The following is a 23,262-nucleotide window of genomic DNA, read 5'->3' as shown; positions in this document are numbered from 1 at the left end:
TGCAAAGTTCACAGTAATGACGTTAATGTAACGCATAAAAAGGATGTAATGATAATGTGACATGTAGAGGCAGAGGAGGAGTGTGAGGAGTCAGAGTGTCGGGGGGGGGGGGGGCTCCGGGCCCCGGGCCTTGTTGATAAGGCTAGTAGCAGACGGGAAAAAACTGTTCTTGTGGCGTGAGGTTCTGGTCCTGATGGACCGCAGCCTCCTGCCAGAGGGGAGTGACTCAAAAAGTTTCTGTCCAGGGTGGGAGGGATCAGCCATAATCTTTCCTGCACGCCTCAGAGTTCTGGAGGCGAACAGGTCCTGGAGAGATGGAAGATTGCAGCCAATCACCTTCTCTGCAGACCGAATGACACGCTGCAGTCTGCCCTTGTCCTTGGCCGTGGCAGCAGCGTACCAAATGGTGATGGAGGAGGTGAGGATGGACTCAATGATGGAGGAGTAGAAGTGCACCATCATTGTCTTTGGCAGGTTGAATTTCTTCAGCTGCCGCAGGAAGTACATCCTCTGCTGGGGTTTTTTGATGAGAGAGCTGATGTTCAGCTCCCACTTGAGGTCCTGGGAGATGATAGTTCCCAGGAAGCGAAAGGAATCCACAGTGTCAACTGTGGAGTCACAGAGGTTGATGGGTGCAGGTGAGGCTGAGTTCTTCCTGAAGTCCAAGACCATCTCCACTGTCTTTAGAGCGTTGAGCTCTAGGTTGTTTCGGTTGCACCAAGTGACCAGCTGGTCAACCTCCCACCTGTAGGCGGACTCGTCACCATCAGAGATGAGTCCGATGAGAGTGGTGTCGTCCGCAAACTTCAGGAGCTTGACGGACTGGTGACTGGAGGTGCAGCTGTTTGTGTACAGGGAGAAGAGCAGAGGAGAAAGAACGCAGCCCTGGGGGGATCCGGTGCTAATGACCTGTGAGTCGGAGACATGTTTTTCCAGCTTCACATGCTGCTTCCTGTCAGACAGGAAGTCAGTGATCCACCTGCAGATGGAGTCAGGCACGCTCAGCTGGGAGAGCTTCTCCTGAAGCAGAGCCGGGATGATGGTGTTGAAGGCAGAGCTGAAATCCACAAACAGGATCCTGGCGTAGGTTCCTGCAGAGTCCAGGTGCTGGAGGATGTGGTGGAGGGCCAGATTAATTGCATCGTCTACAGACCTGTTGGCTCTGTAGGCAAACTGCAGTGGGTCCAGGAGGGGGTTGGTGATGGCTTTCAGGTGTGAAAGCACAAGACGCTCAAAGGACTTCATAACCACAGAGGTCAGGGCGACGGGTCTGTAGTCATTAAGTCCTGTGGTCTAGGGCTGAACGATATGGACAAAATTTCATATCTCGATATTCATGCCAGATATCTCGATATCGATAGGATACGATATGACTACGGGTTCGGTGAAAACCAAGCATTTTTCAGAAAAATAAAAACATCATGATACAAAAGACTGTGGAAACTTTCCAGATGGAAAGTGTAGTTTTATTGATGAGAACTCACTGTTAGACTGTGTACACGGGTACCATGTCTTTTGCAATGTGGTATGTTATAGCGTCTGTAACGCCTTTATGTCTGGTAGACGTCGACTCATACGGTGTAACGCTACGGAACGCATCAGTAAACACACTTTGCTTGGGCTTCTTTTGGAATGACTGAGAAGTCCCCGGTGTTTCTCTCATTGTAATACACTCTTCGTGCAGCACGCGATGGTGTTGTTTCAGGTGGTGAAACATGTTTGTTGTGCTACCTTGCTTCGTCGCAATTTTCGCTAAGCACGACCTGCACAACACCTCGCTCTGGTTGACATCATCCTTTTTAAATCCAAAATACGATGATTTATGTTTTGGCACAAAATCGCCACCGGCCGCATTATCTTCCACGCTCATGTCACTTTCTTTCCCGCTGTGTATGTCGTGTGTGTGTGTGCGCGTCTCAGTCTCCGTCTACCGCCCGCCCTCCTATGTTTGTCATTGGTTAGCTTCAGCTGTCGATCCACAGCAAGCATGAAATAAGGTTTGTGGTTGGCTGGCCGTAGTGGTGCATTCAAGTGCAATCGTAAAAATGAAGTTTACTTTGACCGCCAGAGCTGTACATGCAGGGCGAGCGAGGGGGAAAATCTATATTGTTTATATCGTTGCTTTTTCGATATTAATATCTTGAATGTTCATATCTCGATAGCGATACGATAACGATATATCGTTCAGCCCTACTGTGGTCCTTGGCTTTTTGGGAACAGGGATTATTGTCGAGGTCTTGAAGCAGGCTGGCACGTGACATGTCTCCAATGAGGTGTTGAAAATGTCTGTGAACACTGGAGACAGCTGATCAGCACAGTGCTTCAAGCTGGATGGGGAGACAGAATCCGGACCAGCTGCTTTCCTGGGATTCTGTTTCCTGAAGAGTTTGTTGACGTCCCTCTCGTGGATGGAAAGAGTCAACACTGAGGTGGGTGGTGGGGTGGAGGGGGGGGGGACCTTTAAGGTGGGCATTGGTGGAGATGCCCAGGCCCCTGCTGAGGTGGGGGAGGTGGAGGTGAAACACTGGAGCTGGGGGTGTTGGGAGGTGTTATGGGGGATGGTTGCAGGACTGTCCCTCTGTCTTTCAAAGCGGCAGTAGAACTCGTTCAGGTCGTTGGTTAGGCGTTGGTCGTTAAAGGAGTGGGGGGCTTTAGGCTTGTAGTTGGTGATCTGCCTAAGCCCTTTCCAGACAGACGCAGAGTCGTTGGCTGAGAATTGGTGTTGGAGCTTCTCAGAGTACAGTCGTTTAGCTTCTTTCACCGCCTTGCTAAACTTGTACTTTGCCTCTTTAAGTCTGTCTTTGTCACCACTCCTGAAGGCCCCTTCCTTATCCAACCTTAACCTTCTGAGCTTGGCTGTGAACCAGGGTTTGTTGTTGTTGTAACTCACCCTGGTGCATGATGGAACACAGCAGTCCTCACAGAAGCTGATGTATGACGTCACAGCCTCTGTGTACTCATCCAGACTGTTGGTAGCAGTCCTGAATACATCCCAGTCAGTTGAGTCCAAACACGCCTGGAGATCCTCCACAGCCTCCCTGGTCCACTTCTTTGATGTCCTCACTACAGGTTTGCAGAGCTTTAGTTTCTGCCTGTAAGCAGGAATCAGGTGGACCATGATGTGGTCAGAGAGTCCCAGTGCAGCACGGGGGACGGCGTGATAAGCATCCCTGACTGTGGTGTAACAGTGATCCAGAATGTTCTCCTCTCTGGCTGGGCATTTAATAAATTGTCTGTACTTGGGGAGTTCGCGAGTGAGGTTTCCTTTGTTAAAGTCACCTAGGACAATAACTAAAGAGTCCGGGTTGATCCGCTCCACACACAGTATCTGATCGGCGAGCATGCGCTGTGCCTCCTGCACGCTGGCGTGCGGTGGGATGTAAACACCGACCAGAATGAATGAAGCAAACTCACGGGGTGAATAAAAAGGCTTGCAGTTTATGATGAGAGATTCCAGGTCAGGAGAACAGTGCTGCTGGATCACTGTCACGTCGTTGCACCAGCCACTGTTGATGTAAAAACAGATTCCTCCACCTTTGGTTTTGCAGGAAAGTTCCGTGTCTCTGTCCGCTCTGTAGAGTTGGAAGCCTGCCAGCTGCAGCGCAGAGTCCGGTATTATTCCACACAGCCACGTCTCCGTGAAGCACAAAACAGCCGATGAGTAGAAGTCCCTGTTTTTCCCCAACAGCAGTTGTAATTCATCCAGTTTATTGGCCAGTGAACGCACATTAGAGAGAAATATACCTGGTAGTGCTGTGCGTAATCCGCGCTGGCGAAGACGCACGAGCGCACCGGCCCGTTTCCCTCTCCTCCGGCGTTTCACTGCGTGAACGAAGGTGAGCACACCTTTGACCATAATGTCCAAAATTTCCAGTGTGGGGAGAAGAAAAGTAGGAAATAAGTCCGCTGGTGTTGTTATCCTGATGTTCATGAGCTCTTCTCTGGTGAAGAGCTCCGGGTATAATCGCAAAAAACGGAGTTAAAACACAAAACAAGACAAAACAACGCGCACCAACACACCGAGGCAACCATCCGCGGCGCCATCTTGATGTAACGTGTACGTAAGTCCACATATAGAGTATTTACGCGTGATACCGACACAAAAAACCAAGGTTTCTTACATACATTTAACCGACATAAAAAACGAAGGTTTATCACATACATTTCTGAAAAGTTGCGCGTCTCGTACGAGATTCAAGCTGTAAATAGGTAAATATCTGCACATTATTGATATAGTCCGTCATCAAAACATCTCTTTACTTATTTACTTACGTTTGTTTGTTGGATAAAACCAAGTATTCTGCGATAAATGTTGTGCGCTTCGGATCTCCAGCCGTCTTTCTCCAGCCTGTCACACTGAATGAAGAAGTGTTTTGCGTGAGGAAGGCGTGTTTACAGTCAGCGGGCGGGCACAACAGCGCCAAAGGTGCGAGTGGCCGGGAGGAACATTACACCCGTAGTGGTTTAGCACTACCATAGAGAATGAATGGGAAACGTTTTAGGGCCGTTTAGCTGAAATTTAGGGCCGTTTAGCTGAAATTTCCTCGCTCCCCGCGCGGGAGGCCCAGGTTCAATTCCCGGCCAATGCAGCTGACTTTTTCCAGCAGTGATGGACTAATGAATCCTCTTTAATTTTTTTTGTTGGTTGTAGGATGCACTGGAGACACTGCAAGGATGAAAAACAATGAAAGAATAGAAGAGTTGGAGACGAACCTGTTGAAAAACAGGTTGAACTCATTTGCACGTTGTTCATTTCCCTCAGCTGTTACTCCGCCTCTCCTCTGGGAGCCAGTGATCTCTCTCATCCCCCTCCATACATCCCTGGTGTTATTGTTCTCCAGTCTGAATTCCAGTTTTTCCCTGTAGTTTTCCTTGTTCTCCCTGATGCTGTGTTTTAGTTCTCTCTGAACACGCTTGGGTTCTGTCAAGGTCAGCTTTATTTTAAATTCTTCACATGTACCAGACATACAAAGAATCGAGAGGACGTTTCTCATTTGCCCGCGGTGAAAACAGTTAAAGTGCACAGGCACAACAGATGGACAGACATTTCCTAATACTAAAACTAAAATACTAAAATTATTAAAATTTAAACATATAAATATAAAAGGAGTCACCTGGTACGCCCGCCCAAGATGGCAGCCTAGGGGAGACTGGCGCTTGCCTATGCCTCAAATCTCACTAAAAACTTTAATTTAAGTTGTTGTTCTAATTTCACTTGGTTTTCGGACATTCTTGGGAGGTGGCGTGACTCAAAAAAGTCACTACTTCACTCGCAATCAGCCTTTTAATTCCAGGGGAAAGTCCACCTCCCTGTCATGGCCCGGACTCCCTGATACTGGACTCCCTGTATTCCCTCTGCATCCCGACGAGTGCTTCCAGCTCATCTTATTTGCCAGGGACCTTACGTTTCCAGTGATGACTGCCGGGATGCAGGGTTTAAACTTCCTACTCTTCCTTCTCCGTTGAATCCCCGCTCTGCAGCCTCGCTGTCTCCTTCTTTGTCCACAAAATAACGACAATAAAGGCTATTCTATTCTATTCTATTCTATTCTATTAGCTCCTCCGGTACTGTCAGTCTCTCCCCGGCTATGAGGGTTTGCGGCTGTGTGGCAGGCACGGCTTCCAGTCACCAGGAGAGACCAAAGTTCAAAAACAGTAACCATGACGTACCCAAACCGATGGAGAAGCATCTTGTTGTGTGGATAGTGTTTATCCACAGCACTGGGTATAAATAATAAATAAAAAACATTTGTTAACACAAATAAAACTAAAAAAACAACTACAAAGTACAGGGAGCTGCTACTCTGACCTGGTGCCAGATAGTTATCTGTAGTTTACCGTAGTACTCGCGAGTACCCGAGCCAGTGCAGGACTCTGATGTGAAGTTGGATACATGCGGCGGTGGTATATTTCTGACAATAGGAGAGTAGTTAAAGGGATATTTCCGTTAAGAGGAACAAAGTGGTTTCAAAGAAGAAAACTTACTGTAACAAGCATTGGTGGTTCAGTGGTAGAATTCTCGCCTGCCACGCGGGAGGCCCGGGTTCGATTCCCGGCCAATGCAGCTTCCTTTTTCCAGCAGTGATGGGCTATTTAATTTTTTTTGTTGGTTGTAGGATGCACTGGAGACACTGCAAGGATGCTAAACAATGACAGAACAGAATTGGCTACAATGTCCACTGAGTGTGTAACAAATTGCATTAACTTCTGTGTGGGATGCATTATCTCAGAAAAACACACAATTTCATGGATGACCAAAGTCATTTAAACTATCTTGGGCTCAAAGAAGAGGGCTTTTAAAGATGATATAAAGGTGGTGATTAATGAGGTTCCAAGTGAGCCGATCCGATTCTAAATGTGATGTTGACAGACTGTCGGCCAATGATTGTCAGAGGTCTTAGCCCCAGGCTACTGAGGAATTGTGCTACCCAGCTGGCTGTAATCCTGCAGCACCTCTTAAACCTGAGTCTACAATAGGGGATGGTCCCAGTGCTGTGGAAGACATCATGCCTGGTTCCAGTGGTAGACCCTGCCCAGTGGCTCTGACGTCCCATGTGATGAAGGTGCTGGAGCGGCTGGTCTTGGCCCACCTTGACCAACCAGGCCCACCAAGGTGCCTGGTTCCCCTTGGCCTGGTTCCCCAAGACAAATTAATCATCATGTGAACCCAGGGACTACTGCCCAGTGGCTCTGATGTCCCATGTGATTTTAATTCAATTTTTAATTTAGTTACTTTATTAATCCCCTTAGGGAAATTATTCTCTGCATTTTGACCCATCCTAGAATAAGGAGCAGTGGGCTGCTACACTGAGTAGCGCCAGGGGAGCAATGGGGGATGGGTACCTTTCTCAGGGGTACCCCAGCCCTTTCGACCTGGTCGATTTGAACTGGTGACCTTTCGGTTACAAGCCAAGTTCCCTTTCCACTTGGCCACAGGCTGCCCAACATGATGAAGGTGCTGGAGCGGCTGGTCTTGGCCCACCTCAGACCGCAGGTAAAGTCCTCACTGGACTCGCTTCAATTTGCTTATCAGCCCAATCTGGGGGTGGATGACGCCCTCATCTATCTGCTGCATCGAGCTCAGTCTCACCTGGATGGTGCTGGAGGCACTTTGAGAATCACTTTCTTTGATTTCTCCAGTGCTTTCAACACCATCCAGCCACTGTTACTGAGGGCGAAGTTGCGGGTGGTGGGGGTGGACATGCCCACCATCCACCACTGATTATCTGACAGGCAGACCACAGTTTGTCTGATGTGGTGGTTAGTGATGTAGGAGCCCCACAGGGAACTGTGCTGTCCCCCTTCCATTTCACCATATACACCTCGGACTTTCAATATCACTCTGTGTCATTCCACTTGCAGAAGTTCTCCGATGACTCTGCGGTGGTGGGGTATACAAGGGATGGACAGGAGGGGGAGTACAGGACAGTGGTAGCTAACTCTGTGAAGTGGGTCAGTGAGGACCACCTGATTCTGAATGTGACCAAGACCAAGGAGATGGTGGTGGACTTCAGGAGGAAGAGGACAGCTCCACTACCATTGAGGGTGCTGGGGGAGGACATTGGAATGGTGGAGGATTACGAATTCCTAGGTGTGATGCTAAACAATGGACTGGACTGGAAGGCTAACACCAGTGCTGTGTACAGGAAGGGGATGAGCAGGGTCTTCTTTCTGAGGAGGCTCCTCTGATGTATGCAGCGAGATGTTGGGAGTTATTTTACCAGTCTGTTGTGGACAGCGCACTGTTCTTTGCTGTGGTGTGATGGGGGAGCAGAATTGGAGGCGGTGAATCTAATTAACTCAACAAATTGATAAAGAAGGCCGGCTCCATCATCGGCTGCAAACAGGACACTGTGGAAACGGTGGTGGAGAGGAGGATGCTGAATAAACTGCTTTCCATCATGGATAACCCTGATCATCTTCTCCACCACATCCTCCAGGCCCAGGAGAGCATATTCTCCAAGAGATTCAAGGACAGATTCAGGAAGTCATTCCTGCCATCAGGACTTACAATAACTCTCTGTAAAGAACGGACTGCTCATTTGCACAACTGCTCATTGTCTCTTCATGAGATCCGTTATGCCATGCACTCCTTTATGCCATTCTTTAATTATTGCACTATTTTTTGCCTGATACTGTATAACCGTGCACCGTGACACGGCACAGATATCAGTACTGACACATATCAGACATAACATATGTATATATGCTCAGTGTGCGAACTATACTACGGCTTTCACATGGGGGGGAGATTTTGCAGGACGGGCGCGTGCCCCAGAGGGCTTGTGTTGTATTTCCATCGGCTCTACTCGCCTCGGCACAGCACGGTTTAGGTTGCATCTCCACTACAAAAAGAAATACTCAACTCAACACATCCATTTGTAAGCCAGGATGGAACGGCAGCCTGGACGTGGAGTGGTGAGGGTCTGCTGTGACTGCAGCAGAGGCTACTGTGAGACTGACCGCCTGTGAATTCTTTGGGAGGGAGAGGAGATCCCGGCAGCACCCGCTGCATGTTCACCACAGTAACTGCAGAGTGATACGTGCTTTCACGTGAGAGTCTCCAAAAACCATAAAAACCTCCAAGAACACCAGAAAAAGTCACTAGATGTGAGACGTGAAATAGGAGTGGCATGACTTGCGGTTTGTGTTGTGGACATTGGGACTAGGCCCTCTGAAGTGTTTTTCCCTCTGGACACAGTCTTCTGAATTGAGTACAGATTTGGCTGTGGGTTGTGCAGCTGTCTCTGTGGCGCAATTGGTTAGCGCGTTCGGCTGTTAACCGAAAGGTTGGTGGTTCAAGCCCACCCAGGGACGTTACATATTGCTTTTGGGAAATAGATAGGCTATAGTGGAAATCTTTGCCTTCTCCCTACAGAGGTTCAATACCTCTTAGGTTTGTGGGTTTTTGATCAACCTCAACTGAGGTTTTGTCTCAGATTTGGTCTTAGAGCTGACAGAATGTGGCCAAAATAGAATTGCCCTCCATGGTTGGAAAGCCCTGTGGTTGTTCACTCATTTCATAGTGGCTGCTGAAAGCATTTTTTTCAGCTCCTCGTTAGTATAGTGGTGAGTATCCCCGCCTGTCACGCGGGAGACCGGGGTTCAATTCCCCGACGGGGAGGTCAAAAATGTTTTGGTCTATTAAAATAATATCTCATTTTGGATCTTGTCAAAAAACCCAGACGAATACTGGTCATTTAAGATCCCCAGCTACTTCTTAGAAGCTTTTCCTTGAACTATAGTTAATGAACTATAGTGAATGAACTGCAGTCTCACATACATCCCACTTCTACTGTCAACATGAGTGAGGGAAGCTGAAACTGTATGCGTAATATCGGCAAACAGGTAGAGATAAATAACTAAATTCAAGAAGCGCATTCAAATAGGTGTCTGAAACTGTGTCGTCTTTACAGCAAACGTTTTGAAAACAGTAATAATAAATAATAAATAATTTGGAGGGCTACCATATTAACATTTTACACACTTTACCATTTAAATATTGAATATTATGCATTCAATTGCATACACATTATTTCTAGTGCTTACTCCTGACGATTATCACAGTTTTTATAAATATCAATGATATTTTACTCAGTAATCATATGGAAACATGCAAGTGAGGGGAAGGCACCACGTTGGTGACCCCTACTCTATAACATCCCCTCACTACACAGAAACATGTTAAGGTGAATTCGCAACCCAACCAAACCATGTAGAGGTGAGATGGGTTCATGATGGCTGTTGGACAGTGGGGTCATCACTTCTCCTTGTTAGTATTGTGGTGAGTATCCCCGCCTGTTTTCTCTTCTAATAGCTTTAGGCATGCCTTCAGCAATATGTGAAGTGCTTTTTAGCCTGATAAATTGTTGTTACATATACCTAAAATTTTAGAATGATGCAGCCTCCTCTCTTTGATGCAGCAATCTCCAACTTCCACACGTACATGCAACCAGCTTGATTGCGCCAGTGGCAGAAATGTCTCTAACTCAAGCTTGTGAGCTGAGTAGTTGCCTTGGCTTTGAGTGATAGATAAGCTTGTAAAGACAATTGGTCTTGCACTCACGTGGGAAATGACGTTAAATCACTCACTCATTTTTGTATATGCTGTTAGAAGGACAGACAGTATCTTCTCCTCGTTAGTATAGTGGTGAGTATCCCCGCCTGTCACGCGGGAGACCGGGGTTCAATTCCCCGACGGGGAGGCAGAAGCTTTTGGCCTTCAAAATAATATCTGGTATGCTGTACACTGATATGTGTAAGTTAATGGAGGTTCATCATTATACATGACTTATATATAAATAAATACAGAAATAAATGTTTAAATGCATAAATAAATACAGGAAAAAATAAATAACATTTATTTCTGTGTCCTTGATGTTAATGAGGTAGGAGGTCCTAGCTTCATGATACCATCATGATTGGTCAAATCGGAGACCCAAACAAAATCTAGCGCCTTTTTCTGGTGTTATTGGAGACTTTTGTGGTTTTTGGAGACTCACGTGAAAGCACGTATCACTTTTCAGTTATTGTGCTCAACAAGCAGCGGGTGCTGCTGGGATCCCCTCCCAAAGCACTCACAGGCGGTCAGTCTTACAGTAGCCTCTGCAGCAGTCACAGCCTGCAGTCACAGCAGACCCTCACCACTCTGCCGTTCCCACCGTGGCTTACAGAGCGGGGTTTAAATGTAAATGTTTCTTAACTCAGTCTCTCAAAAAAAAATATCACTGCAAATATCACAGGCAAATTGTCAGTTATGCAGATTAGGCAGTGACGTCATTTAGCGACTTATAGGACAGTCAATAGTGACAATTCTTACTGAAGATTTGGCAACAGTGCTGAGCGGGGGGGGGGGGCCTGGTAGCCAACAACATTCCTGTACACGACTCAGCGCCGCTAGTAAGGCAGAAGTAGTCTGAAGTAGACTGAATCGAGCACACTCCAGTAGCCAATCATGCTGGTATCATGTGGTTAGGCCTCCTACCTCATTAACATATGGACACAGAAATAAATAAATAAATACACGTAGGTGAACAGAAATATAGAAATAAATGTAAAGCATTTATTCATTATTTTATTAATTAATTAATTAATTAATTAATTAATTAATTAATTAATTTATTTATTTATTTATTCCTGTATGTATTTATTTATGTATTCCTGTATTTATTTAAACATTTATTTATTTCTGTATTTATTTATGCATTTATTAATTTAATTATACATGAGTCAGATTTTCTCCTCCATGCTGAACTGTGAATTTCTCTGTGAGATGAATAAAGTATCTATCTATAAGTTTGCCCTCATGTACTTGGAAACCCTTAGTTTAAAGTGATGCAGCCAGTTTTCTCTAAATTAATGAATACTGGCTGATGTACTTGGCACATGCTAATTTTGCAGTTCTACCACTTTTTTGTCTACTTCAATAGTAGGATGCGTGTGATTTGGTCTAATTGGAGAATTCTTGTGAAGAGCTGGAACAGTCGTTGCAAATTTTTACAGCCATGTAGACGAGGTGGCCGAGTGGTTAAGGCGATGGACTGCTAATCCATTGTGCTCTGCACGCGTGGGTTCGAATCCCATCCTCGTCGGAGAGTTTATTCTTGTCGAGGTAACTGTTTTTATATCCAGCACTGTTCCTCTGACTTACTGACTAGATAGTAAAAACTATGGAGGATAAAACTGACTTATGTTTAAACAAATAAATGCATAAATAAATGTTTAATCAAATACAGAAATAAATAAATGCATGAATAAATGTAAATACAGGAATAAATAAATAAATGTATAAATAAATACAAAAATAATTAAATAAAAGAATAAATAAATGCTTTACATTTATTTCTACATTTACTTCTGTGTCCATATGTTAATGAGGTAGGAGGTCCTAACCTCATGATATATATACTAGCATGATTGGTCAAATGGGAGTTGACCCCTGCCATGTAAATGACTTGCTGTATACTGTTCAATTGTTGACAGTAAGGGTTTCATTGTGGTTTTAATTTGAGAGTGCACAAAGCTCCTTATTTGTCAGTACTTAAAGAAATGTTTCCTTGGAAGGTTATACTTATCAACTTATTGTTGGAATGACATCATAGTCCCTTCTTCGTACAAGTCTCCTATTTCTTTTAGCCCGTTATCCATCCAGTGTTTGAATCCCATATCGTTTCTCCCCGGTTTGAAATCAGTATTCTCCTAAATAGGCGTGAAGTCTGAAAGTTTGATGGTCTGATTTAAAAAGACGTGTGCCTCATGCCAGATTAATATAGTGTTTTTGAGGAAGGGGTTATAAGTGTGTTTCTTGAGCATTTTTGAAACCACATGATGGTTTCTGGATCCGTCCAGAAATCCCCATTATGTGGTGTGTTTCAGAAAAGGATCAAGGCCCCCCCCTCTGGTGGTGTGTTTCAGAAAAGGATCAAGACCCCCCCCTCCACCACCCTCCATGAGAGACTGGTGGTGTGTTTCGGCAAAGGATCAATAACCCCCCTCCACGGACCGCTGCTTCAGCTGCTCCGTTTCGGTGGGGAGAGTCTGCTGGGTGAAACACCCATGACCAGTTAGTCCCAGCAGCGACTGCTTTCTTCTGGATTTGATCCCTGTCGATGTCGTTTAGGAATTTGTAGAGTTCCTTTAAAGGTGACATAGACCGGAAGCTCCAATTAACGTTTTTGTGTGTATCTGCGTCATCACCTCGTTTATGAAACCCTAAAGTTTCAGAACAAACAGTTCAGCCACTGCTGAGAAAATAGTGTTGTATTGTTTTCCTGGGCTCTGCGAAGCGGATCGACACTTCCTTAATTTGATGTCGTCATCAGAAATCCTCACCACCGTAGCGCCTCCCGGTGCGGGCACTAGTCCGGGCACATCCGGTTGCGTACATTCAACCGCAGAAGAAGAAGAAGAAGAACTAGTCTCGTTGTAGCTGCTGAGATGCAGAGCATCCACCGTGCCAGAGGGGGAGCTGTGTATCTGAGCGCTGGCCTATCTATTACGTCACTTCCAGGTACCTGGCCAATCACAGGACAGTAGGAAAGCTCTCGTTGGCTGGCCAATCACAGCAACTGTTTGGTCTGAAACAGCGCGGCTGACGAGAGCGTCAGTGAGGAGATATTTTGATCGGCTCGTTTGCAGCGATTAGGAGGTTTTTAATCATGAAAACAAGTTAATATATGTAAGTAGACCTCCATAACTAACATATATGTGTGATACAAGCATTCTATGTCGCCTTTAAAACTGGCTTAGCGCCCACAAAGTTGGTCCCTTGATCTGACCAAAGTTTTCTTGGGTGGCCCCTGCTTCACAGGTGTTGTTAGATTGATGGGGTCGTACAATCCAGTAATCTGGCTCAGTAGGACGCGACGAGTTAATGGGTTTGGTGCTTTTAAATCCACTTCTCCTTCAGTAAGGAAAGTCATTTGGTCAGGCTTTGCCTCGTCCTTCCTCCCACTTTGACCAGACCGGACCCAGGGCTTGAGGTAGAAGCCCCTTGCTTTCAGGATCTTCTCCACTCCCTCTAGGATCCTCCTCCAGTCAACCGGCTTCTCATGGTAGCTGGGTATCTCGGAAGTGTAAATGGGGATTGGCTCACTGAACTTCAAAATCTCTACTCTTGTGAGTAGTGACTTTTGGTCTTTCAGGAACAATAAGAGCTTCTCAAAATGGTTTCCCGGGAAGGGGCTGCTCACATGTGCATGCAACTGTGTTAGCATTTTCTCAGAAAGTCTGCTCTCTAAAGACAGTATTACCAGGTGCTTCTGCTCTTGTTTAGTGAGCTCTGGTTCCAATGAGCTGTGGCTTCTCTTCAGTTCCTTTGTCTGAGCCTCCAAACCTGTCTGGTTTGGAGTTAGCAGTGGTGTGGTTAGCAGGAGTTGGCTGGTGTGGTTAGCAGCCAAGTCCTCCTGTGCTAAGCTCAGTTTTTCTTCTGATGCCTTGAGGTCTTGATGCAGAGCAGACTCATCTTCTTCTGACTCTTTCTGGTAGAAGCCAGACTGAAGCTTAGTGAGATTCTCCTGACTTTGCACCAAGGTCTCCTGCAGCTCTGAAGTTTGGGTCTTTTCAGAGCTCAGCTCCCTGCTGAGCTCAGACATCTCAGCCCTCAGTTTACTCTTGACATTGACTTCCGTTACTTCCTGTAACTCTGTCACTTGAGCCTTCAGTTTCTTCTGCTCCACTTCAAAGGACTCTGTGGGACCCGCTTGCGCCTGGATACTCTCCCAATCAGCCTTCTCGTTCCCGGAGAACGTAGGCAAGCTTATCGGTGTGACCTTTGCTTTGGGTTGGGCCCACTGAGAGCTGTCTCCTCCCCCCGTGAATGTACGGAAGTTGCTGGTGGGCACAGTGCTCCTTCGTCCCATGCTGAAGTAGACAGAAGTAGTGTGAAGTCCTGGCATACTAGTGAGGGTTGGAGGTCGAGCAAAACTGACATTAGGTCCACGGTTAGGTTGTTGAGGCTGCGGAGGAGTGCTGGTAACACATCCAGTACTCTGCCTGTCAACAGGCGGCGAAACAATAGCCGAGTGGGTGTGAACAGGTGGGATGGTATTAACACAGGTTATTGGTCGGATATGCCCATTTCCCCGTTCGTTATCCCGGCGGCACGCCCACTCATCCATCAGTACCTCCTTTTTATCTTCCAATGTCAAAAGGAGTGTCCATTTCTATTTTCCGTATGGCCAATAGCCTTTCCAAGCATATACAGCCTCTCTGAGTCTAAGTTTTCGATCCAGTTGTCTTCTTGTGGCCTCTTTCTGACTCCACGGCATTTCCTCTCCGGAGTGCCTCAACCTGATCGAAAGCCGAATTGAACTGTGTCACGAGGGCGTCTATATCCGACTTAGCATCCTTGAACCACAGTATTTCCATAGTCTCTTGGTGCCTTTTTACAATGGCGTCCCTCTTTGCCAGGGCAGTTCTCAATTGACGGTTATCGTCCGTTGGGTCTATCTGTCCCAGTTCTTCTGTATATTCACTGCTGGCATCGACGAAAACATCATAGTCGTTTTCCAACCCTGCCAACTCTTGCGACAATTTTTCTGTACCTAGAAGACCAGCGTTGACATTAAGGCGGTTAATACGCGCTGTTAGGCTCCGCTGTGCATTTGATCGCTTCCGTTGTAGGTCTTCCAGGTCTGGCTTGTCGCCTGCCATTTTTCTTCTTTTAACTCCAGACTCTCTCCAGAATTGGAATTGTTCAAAGGATTTCACTCTTTCAGTGTGGTTCGTTGCCAATGACTCGTCCAAAGGATTCAGTTCTTTGCAAACGACACGTCCATGAATGGCACACGAATGTCCACGCCCCTAGCTGTCGACGTCACAATGTCACTGTCTGTGAGGCTCTTAGTGTAATGTCCGAGAAAACACTGGACCCAAGAGCACAATTCAGAGTCTCCAGTAAAAAGGTTTTTATTTTAAAGCAAAAACCTAAGCAGCAAACAAAGGTGAAAACTAACTGAGGGAGGGAGGTCCAGAAAAACCTCTGGCATAAGTGGCAGGCAAAAAGTCTTTAGGCAGAGCAAAACTGGCAGGACGAGAGCAGGACATCTGGCACGACGATCTGACAGAGGGTGAATGAGAATGGGCTGTATTTGTAAGGGAGAATAATGAGGGCCAGGTGTGGAAGTGGGCGGGGAGACTCAGGTGAGTGGAATGAGGTGATTGCAGGGCCGACGTGAGTGACAAGATCTGCAATGACAAGAGAGTTAGTGAGGGCAGATCAACACAGGGAAAAATAAACAAAAGACAGTCCCTAAGCAGGTGACCCCGTGACAGTTAGTGGCTTAACGGTTTAGCTCTTCGCCCAGAAGAGATCTGTATTCCTTGTGCAATCTTCACAGCTTTCCTCACGGCTGCGGCACTTCTTTTAATCCTTCAACGGCTCTGTTAGCTCTTTGCTCCGGCTCCTCCGTTTAGTGATTCACGACTGCTTCACCAGTACTCCGGTCCTGGTACTTCACGATCGGTGTCCTCCACAGATACAGATCCGACAACGGTTTTACAACTGTCCAGATTTTTACTGGCTGATCCTTTCAGCTCAATACTCCCTTCTGGAAAGGGTAACCGGAACAAGTACGGCGGGTACAACTCGACTGCCTTTCTGAAGGTTTATTCCACATACACAGTTAAACAGCAGTTCGTTAGTTAGAAGTTAGTTAGACAGAAGTTCGTTAGAAGCCAGAAGCCAGTCAGTTAGGTTATAAAACCGACAAGTCGTACAGGTCCTGATGATAGATTTTCAAAGGCACATACGAAGGTTAATATATAACAAAACATGGCTTTGACAATGCACCTTAAAGGCACTTTAAAGGCAACGATGCTTTGATACCAATTACAACAATGAACAGATAAATAGAATGAAAGATAAATAGCTTTGCCTGCTAGAAAGTTCTACAATTTTTTAACGAAGGATCGCAATTGATTGACATGATGTTTTCAATGTTAGGGGTAATTCTAATACCCAAATAAGTAAACCCGTCTAGGGCAGCAGCAAACTGTGTATGAGTTGTTGGGCATTCTCTTTCGTCCTGATTTAATAGTAATAGAACACTTTTACTATTGTTAATTTTATAGCCAGAAAACTGTCTGAATGCGTTCAAAATTTGAAGGAGTGCTTCAATTGAGGTATTTAGATTTGTCAACAACACAACAATATCATCTGCAAAAAGAGCCAAATGGTGTTCTATCCGTCCTATTGTTATGCCTGAGATTTCAGGAGATTGACGTGGCCAATGGCAAACAGGAACAACAAAGGTGACATGGGGCAACCCTGGCGTATTGATCTACATCATTTAAAGGGTTTTGAGATATGGTTGTTTGTTATAATTTCTGCCACCGGTTCAGTATACAATAATCTAATCCATTTGAGATATCCTTCCCCAACTTCGAAAAGGTATTCCCATTCAACCCTGTCAAAAGCCTTTTCGGCGCCTAATGACAGGATCGCATGCCCTTTAGCATTCTTTTTTGCATATAATATATTCAACAGTCTACGTGTGTTGTGAAAGGCTTGTCTGCCCTGTACAAAACCATTTTGGTCATTAGTAATCAGGTGTGGAATAATTGTTTCTAACCGTCTAGTTCCTTACATAAAAGTTTAGTGTCACATGACATCAAGGATATAGGACGATACGATGCTGTTTCTGTGGGAGATTTACCCGGTTTTAATAAAAGAGAAATTCCTGCAGACCTTAAAGATGGAGGTAATATTCCTTTTTCAAAGGATTCATTAAACAATTCAAGAAGGTGTGGCAGCAATTTTCCTTCAAACCTCTTATATAATTCTACAGGCAGGCCATCAGTCCCAGGTGCCTTCCCGCTGTTCATACTTCTTTTAACTCCTCAATACACAAGTTTTTTTCAAGATTGGTTTTAGCTCCCTCTGTCAAGGTTGGGAATTTAATACTGTCAAGAAAAACATTTTGTCTTTCTGGATTATCAGGGCACTCAGATTCATATAGTTTTTTATAATAATTTGCAAAAGCAGTATTTATCTCAACTGGGTATATTAGATCTTTCCCATCATCTAGTTAGAGTTAATAGCTCTGTCTGTCTGCCTTTTATTCTCCATGCCAAAATGTTACGAGCCTTCTCCCCCTGGTCATAATAAGACTGTTTCAACCACAACAAATTGGAAGCTATTTTATTTGTGGTTAGTTCATTGTACTGAGATTTCAATCGTACAAGCTCCTGTTGTTTTTCTGGATCGTCACTGTGGTAAAGTTGTTGTTCTAATTCTTAAACTTTTTGTTCAAGAGTGTTCATAATACTGTTTGGATTTGTATGAAGTATAACTTAATATCTCACCTCTTATAAAGGCTTTGAATGCCTCCCATTTCACTGAGGCACTAGTTTGATTTGTATTTAAAGAGAAGTAATCATCTATCTATCCCTCAAGAAACTTCACAAAATCTGGGTATTGAAGCCACTTAGTTTGAAAACGAAATCTCGGTGGTGAGGAAAATATATTAGACACTTGCATCGTCAGTGAGACTGGAGCATGGTCTGACAACAATATACTGTCATACCAGCATTTCTCAATTTTCGATAGTAAACCATTAGAGACCAGGAAGTAATCAATCCTAGAATATGTTTTATATGTATTCGAGAAGCATGAATATTCTTTTTTAGCAGGGTTGAGGTATCTCCAAATGTCTGTCAAATTCAAGTCCACCATGAATTTCTTGATTTTCGTTCTTGTTTGTTGGTAGGAAGTATCAATACCAGTAGATCGATCCCGTATTGGGTCCAACACACAATTAAAGTCACCTACAATTATACACTGACCAGAATATGTTGACAAGGAAAGAAAAAGATTTTGATAGAAGGCGGGTTCATCGCCATTTGGGCCATATAGACTAATTAGATTGAGCTGGATAGATATTATTGTGCCGTTAAGTATAATGTACCTCCAGATCTACAGGTTTATTTTTTATTTGAAAGGGAAGTGATTTATGAATTAGTATCATGACACCCCTAGCATGGGAAGTAAAGTCAGCTGAGAACACTCTTAATATCATCATTTGTCAGGTGTGTTTCCTGTATAAAGATTATATTGGATTTCATTTGTTTAATTCTACTCAAAACCTGTTTTAGCTTAACTTATTTGTTTAGTCCTCTTGTATTCCAGCTAGAGATTCTCAGTTCAGAACCACTAATCATGGGACATTAAAATGACTGTCATCTTTTTAGGACATGATGAGCTAAATAATAAGAAAACAAGAAAAAATAAGGCAAAAGAAAAAACAACACACTGAGATCCCATCCCTTTCCAGAAACCCCTCATGCTCTTCCCCAAACGAAGTGCATGCACTAAACTCATTGAGTTATTAGCCCCGGTTATGTAGCACGTTTGATCCACATCAAGAGGAGCAACGTCATTTGAACACTGACACATACCTTTTGAGGCTCACTAAATGATCGAAAAATTAAATCGACTGCAAGCTCGACTCGCAGTGATTCGAAAAAGAGATAAAGTAAAACAATAATAGTACTAATAATAATACAAATAAATACAACCAACTTATTACCGTAATTATTTCCCTTAAACTGAATTATAATAATAGGTATTTATTAAAGTTATCATACTCAGGGAAAAATTGTGTAAGGCAGAAAAAGAAAAACAGAGGCTGGAGTTTTTACATTGTCCATCACTAAGTTAACATGTATCCACAGATACCATGCAATATGTAGGAGTAAGAATACATAAAATTATTGAAATAAATTTAAAAGAGAGGGAGAGGTTGAATAAAAAGAACAAAAACAAAAGGAGAGGTTATATGGTTACTATGGTTGCTCAAAATGTCCCAGGCTCTTCTACACTGCCATGGGCCTGACCAGCCACACCAGACAGCGGCACCCTCTGAGTGGCGGCAGTTGAGGCCAAACAGAACTGTCACGGAAATACTGCTCGGACACGAGCAATTGCCTACTCAGGTCACTTTAACGGCCCTTTTTCACACATTAACTGTGTCTCATTCCGGGGTCTAGATCCTGTGAAATGTGTATCCGTCATCAGTAGGAAGTGAGACATGGCTATTGGGTATAATGAGAGAGAGTTGTATAGAACTGCTTAATTAGCCTGGTGTGTAATGCACTTTAAATGAGTTACTGTTTGTATGTTCATTGGTAATCATGTTTGCCTAACACTTGAAAGGTCCCCGGAAACAAAGTCACTCTTTTCCTGTCTCTAGCACTGAGGTAGAGTTGTCAATTGCTCGGGCCGAAAAATTATGTAAATAAGGCGTGTTGTGTCGTTATATGTTGTGGATCATCGCTAGTATCAGTAAATCTGGCTGCCTGCTTGATGGAGAAGGGCAGACGTGACGCTGCTGCGGCCGGGTTGGATTCCCTGCCAATACATCACTCTTTCTTTCCCTTTTCTTTATTGGAGGTCATCTTTAAGTGGTCATCGTCAATCTTGCCATTGTGAGGAAGAATGATTACAAATTCTTATGTATTTCCTTTTCTTTATTGGATGTCATCTTTAAATCGTAACTTGAATTACATCACCTGCAAAGTGCTTGAGAAGATGAGACTGCAAGGGAGATTGTCAATAGAGTCCCAGAGGGCATGTTTGCTATTAGGCCACCTGGAGCAGCTGCAAACAGGCCAAGCAACAAACCCTTTTGATTGTCACAAAGACAAAAACATGGCTGTGGCAGGAGTTTGGTGAAAACATGAAGTGGTTTCAGGAGGGGGGAACAGCACTGAATCAACACGTGTTGTAGATAGGGTGACTTAACTTCAGTTGACAAAACAACAACAGAACGCCTCTAAGGAAACATTTGTATAATTAAGGTCTCAAGTCTCAACATGAACTGCAGTCTTTGAGATTTTATTTCAAAAAGAGTCCTCCTTCGAGCCGGATTCGAACCAGCGACCTAAGGATTTCCATTTGAATGAACCTACAGTCCTCCGCTCTACCAACTGAGCTATCGAAGGGGCTGAGCATGTGCAGAGTTGTCTCCAGTTTTGACACGCCGCTCCGCAGGCTGACCCAATCACACCCATGACCCAGTTTAGATCTAGAGTGACACTTCCGGGTTAACCAGACAGTTCATCTGTGGCTCTTCAGCCAGTGGTAAGCGTGCGTAGTTGACTTGTCAGTAAGAGATAAGATACTTGAGAATAAGAGATAAGCCTGAAGATGGGGGAGGTGGAAGCTTTTTGGCCTATTAATAATCATGAGTATCATAAAGTTAGGACCTCCTCCTTCATTAACATACATACACAGAATTAAATAAATAAATGTAGGTGAACAGAAATGTCAAAATAAATGTGAAGCATTTATTTATTATGCATTTATTCATGCACTTATTTATTTATGCATTCATGTTTCTATTTCTGTATTTATTTATTTATATACAGTATATACACATAAGTCATGTTTCATCCTCCATACATATGTACTGTAAATGGACACAGCCACTCTCTGAATTCTTCCTGTTTTGGGAAGTAGGACTTCTGCGTGCTGAGTATGTAGTAGGACAGGCTACATGTAGAAGGATTGGTGAGATCCTTTACTGGAGGAGGCATGCTATGTGTGGGCAGTTCAATGAACTGACTGATGATAGCAAAATGCATCTGAGGAAATGCTGGATTAATTATAAACCATTCTGAAGTCTTGACATGAAACAAACTAAATACAGTGGAATATGTCTGATTTTAAAAGCTGTCCTCCTTCGAGCCGGATTCGAACCAGCGACCTAAGGATTTCCATTTACATGAATCTACAGTCCTCCGCTCTACCAACTGAGCTATCGAAGGGGATATAAGGCTTGGCTGTTAGGTACCTATTCATTTGTTCTGGGCATATTTTTTCGTTGGGATTTGGCCTACTTGCTGATGCACAATGTGAGGAAGCTGCTTTATTTAGTGGTAGTCTGGATTTTATCTGGATTTTTGAATTCACTGCCAGATTGGGGAATGCTTTACTTTTTTTTCAGTACACCATATCTGTGCATTGTTTAGCCTAATATAGGACAGCGTGTCCAGGAATCCATGCGGCGAGTGGATCCTGGCGGAATTTTGATGGGCACCCTTCAGCTGAACCCAAGAAGGCGCAGGAAGTACTATGTTAGAGCACCGGACAGTTTATGACACATCAATGGAAATCACAAACTGATAAGGTATTGATAAAAAATCAACCATCTCAAGCATCCACTTCATTGTAGATTTTACTCCTGTAATATACATACTACCCAGTTTAGTGTATATCCAGAGCAGTTACAAAAGCCCATCTACAATTTTAATTAACCTACCAGTGTCACTGCAAGCCAGACTGGGATTTATCAATGGTGAATGGATCAAATTATTTAATCCATTAACGTTCTATCTATAACGTAGATAATAAATAGATCTGTTAAAGCTAATGCACAGCGCAACTGAATAAATCACTCACTGGCGATAGTAGTTTTGTCCACACATGGGATTTTGAATCAAAAACTGTTCTCTGTTGAAACCTACCACCCACTGGGTGTCTGGGTGCCATGCTATGTGACGGCGGAGGTGGTGAACTTTGCACGTTAGCAGTCCTTGGTGCTGCACAGAAAATATCAAAGCAGTGAAAATCATATGGGTACCAAGTTCAATTATTATTATTAAGCTCAACAACTGCTGTTTCTAGCTATACTTGTTACAGGCCTAAGTAGAAGAAACTCCATTAAGCTAATTGGAGCTGGTTTGCTACGTTACAGAGATGAAGGCTTGGGATCGGGAATCGTTTGTGTTTGTCTGGCTTTCTGATTTGAAGATTGAAGATTGAATGACTTTATTCCTCCCCCAGGGGGGGAACACACATTCACAACAGCTCAGTTAAAGAAATGAGAATAGAATAAAATAAAATACAATATAGTAAGAAAATTACACTCTAATATAGAGTAAGTATCAGGGGTAAGTAGGAAAGTGAGTGGACATTTACGACGAGGAGTTTAATATCCGAACAGCAGTGGGGATGAAGGACTTTCGGTAGCTCTCCGTCCTACACTGAGGGTGCTGGAGCCTGCCGCTGAAGGAGCTGCCAAGCCCCACAGTCAGGTGCAGTGAGTGGAGTGTGTTCTCCATGATGGAGGACAGTCTGGATAACGTCCTCCTCTGTCCCACCTCCACCGATTCCAGCGAGCGGCCCAGGACAGAGCCAGCCCTCCTGACCAGCCTGTTCAGTTTCTTTCTGTCCCAGTCCGTGCTGCCCGCTCCCCAGCAAACCACAGCATAGTGGATGGCAGAGGCCACCACAGAGTCATAAAAAGTCCAGAGTAGAGGTCTGCACACTCCGAAGGACCTCAGTCTCCTCAGGAGGTGGAGGCGACTTTGACCCTTTTTGTACAGGGCGTCGATGTGAGTGGTGCAGTTCAGTTTATTGTTGAGGTGAACACCCAGGTACTTAAGTTATCCACCAGCTCAATGTCCGAGCCCTGGATGCTCACCGGTGGGTGTGGTAGGGTCTTTTTCTGGAAGTCGATCACCATCTCCCTCATCTTTCCGATGTTCAAGCACAAGGAGTTGCTCTCACACCAGTCCACGAAGTCCTTGATGACCGACCTGTACTCCAGCTCTTCCCCCTCAGACACACAGTGTGGGGGGTGGGGTGTTGGAGTGAGGTGTTTTGGAGGTGAGGACGGTTGGTGGATGGTGGCTGTAGCTGGAGAGCAGGCGTGTGAGGAGTGGGGGGCTGAGGTGGAGAGGGGAGGGGGGGCCTGATCGAATCGGTTGAAGTATTGATTCAGTTCAGTGGCCCATTGCTGGTCCCCCCCTGCTGTGACT

The 23,262-nt window shown here is 44.6% G+C and overlaps 7 non-coding genes across 7 annotated transcripts; 5 read left to right on the top strand and 2 right to left on the bottom strand.

Moving 5' to 3' along the window:
• The first annotated feature begins 5,993 nt into the window (after window positions 1-5,993).
• On the top strand, window positions 5,994-6,064 carry trnag-gcc (transfer RNA glycine (anticodon GCC)). Its single transcript has one exon. It is a non-coding gene; the product is annotated as a tRNA-Gly (tRNA).
• Window positions 6,065-8,743: 2,679 nt separating this feature from the next.
• trnan-guu (transfer RNA asparagine (anticodon GUU)) lies at window positions 8,744-8,817 on the top strand. The gene has a single exon. It is a non-coding gene; the product is annotated as a tRNA-Asn (tRNA).
• Window positions 8,818-9,052: 235 nt separating this feature from the next.
• Window positions 9,053-9,124, top strand: trnad-guc (transfer RNA aspartic acid (anticodon GUC)). The gene has a single exon. It is a non-coding gene; the product is annotated as a tRNA-Asp (tRNA).
• Window positions 9,125-10,133: 1,009 nt separating this feature from the next.
• Window positions 10,134-10,205, top strand: trnad-guc (transfer RNA aspartic acid (anticodon GUC)). Its single transcript has one exon. It is a non-coding gene; the product is annotated as a tRNA-Asp (tRNA).
• A 1,304-nt stretch (window positions 10,206-11,509) lies between these two features.
• Window positions 11,510-11,591, top strand: trnas-gcu (transfer RNA serine (anticodon GCU)). Its single transcript has one exon. It is a non-coding gene; the product is annotated as a tRNA-Ser (tRNA).
• An 8,762-nt stretch (window positions 11,592-20,353) lies between these two features.
• On the bottom strand, window positions 20,354-20,442 carry trnay-gua (transfer RNA tyrosine (anticodon GUA)). Its single transcript is given in 2 exon segments — window positions 20,354-20,389; window positions 20,406-20,442. It is a non-coding gene; the product is annotated as a tRNA-Tyr (tRNA).
• A 736-nt stretch (window positions 20,443-21,178) lies between these two features.
• On the bottom strand, window positions 21,179-21,267 carry trnay-gua (transfer RNA tyrosine (anticodon GUA)). Its single transcript is given in 2 exon segments — window positions 21,179-21,214; window positions 21,231-21,267. It is a non-coding gene; the product is annotated as a tRNA-Tyr (tRNA).
• Window positions 21,268-23,262: the final 1,995 nt, after the last annotated feature.

The sequence above is a fragment of the Solea solea genome, chromosome 1 (genome assembly GCF_958295425.1).
Source record: "Solea solea chromosome 1, fSolSol10.1, whole genome shotgun sequence".
In the NCBI taxonomy this organism is placed as follows: Eukaryota; Metazoa; Chordata; class Actinopteri; order Pleuronectiformes; family Soleidae; genus Solea; species Solea solea.
This window is presented reverse-complemented; position numbering and strand designations above follow the sequence as displayed.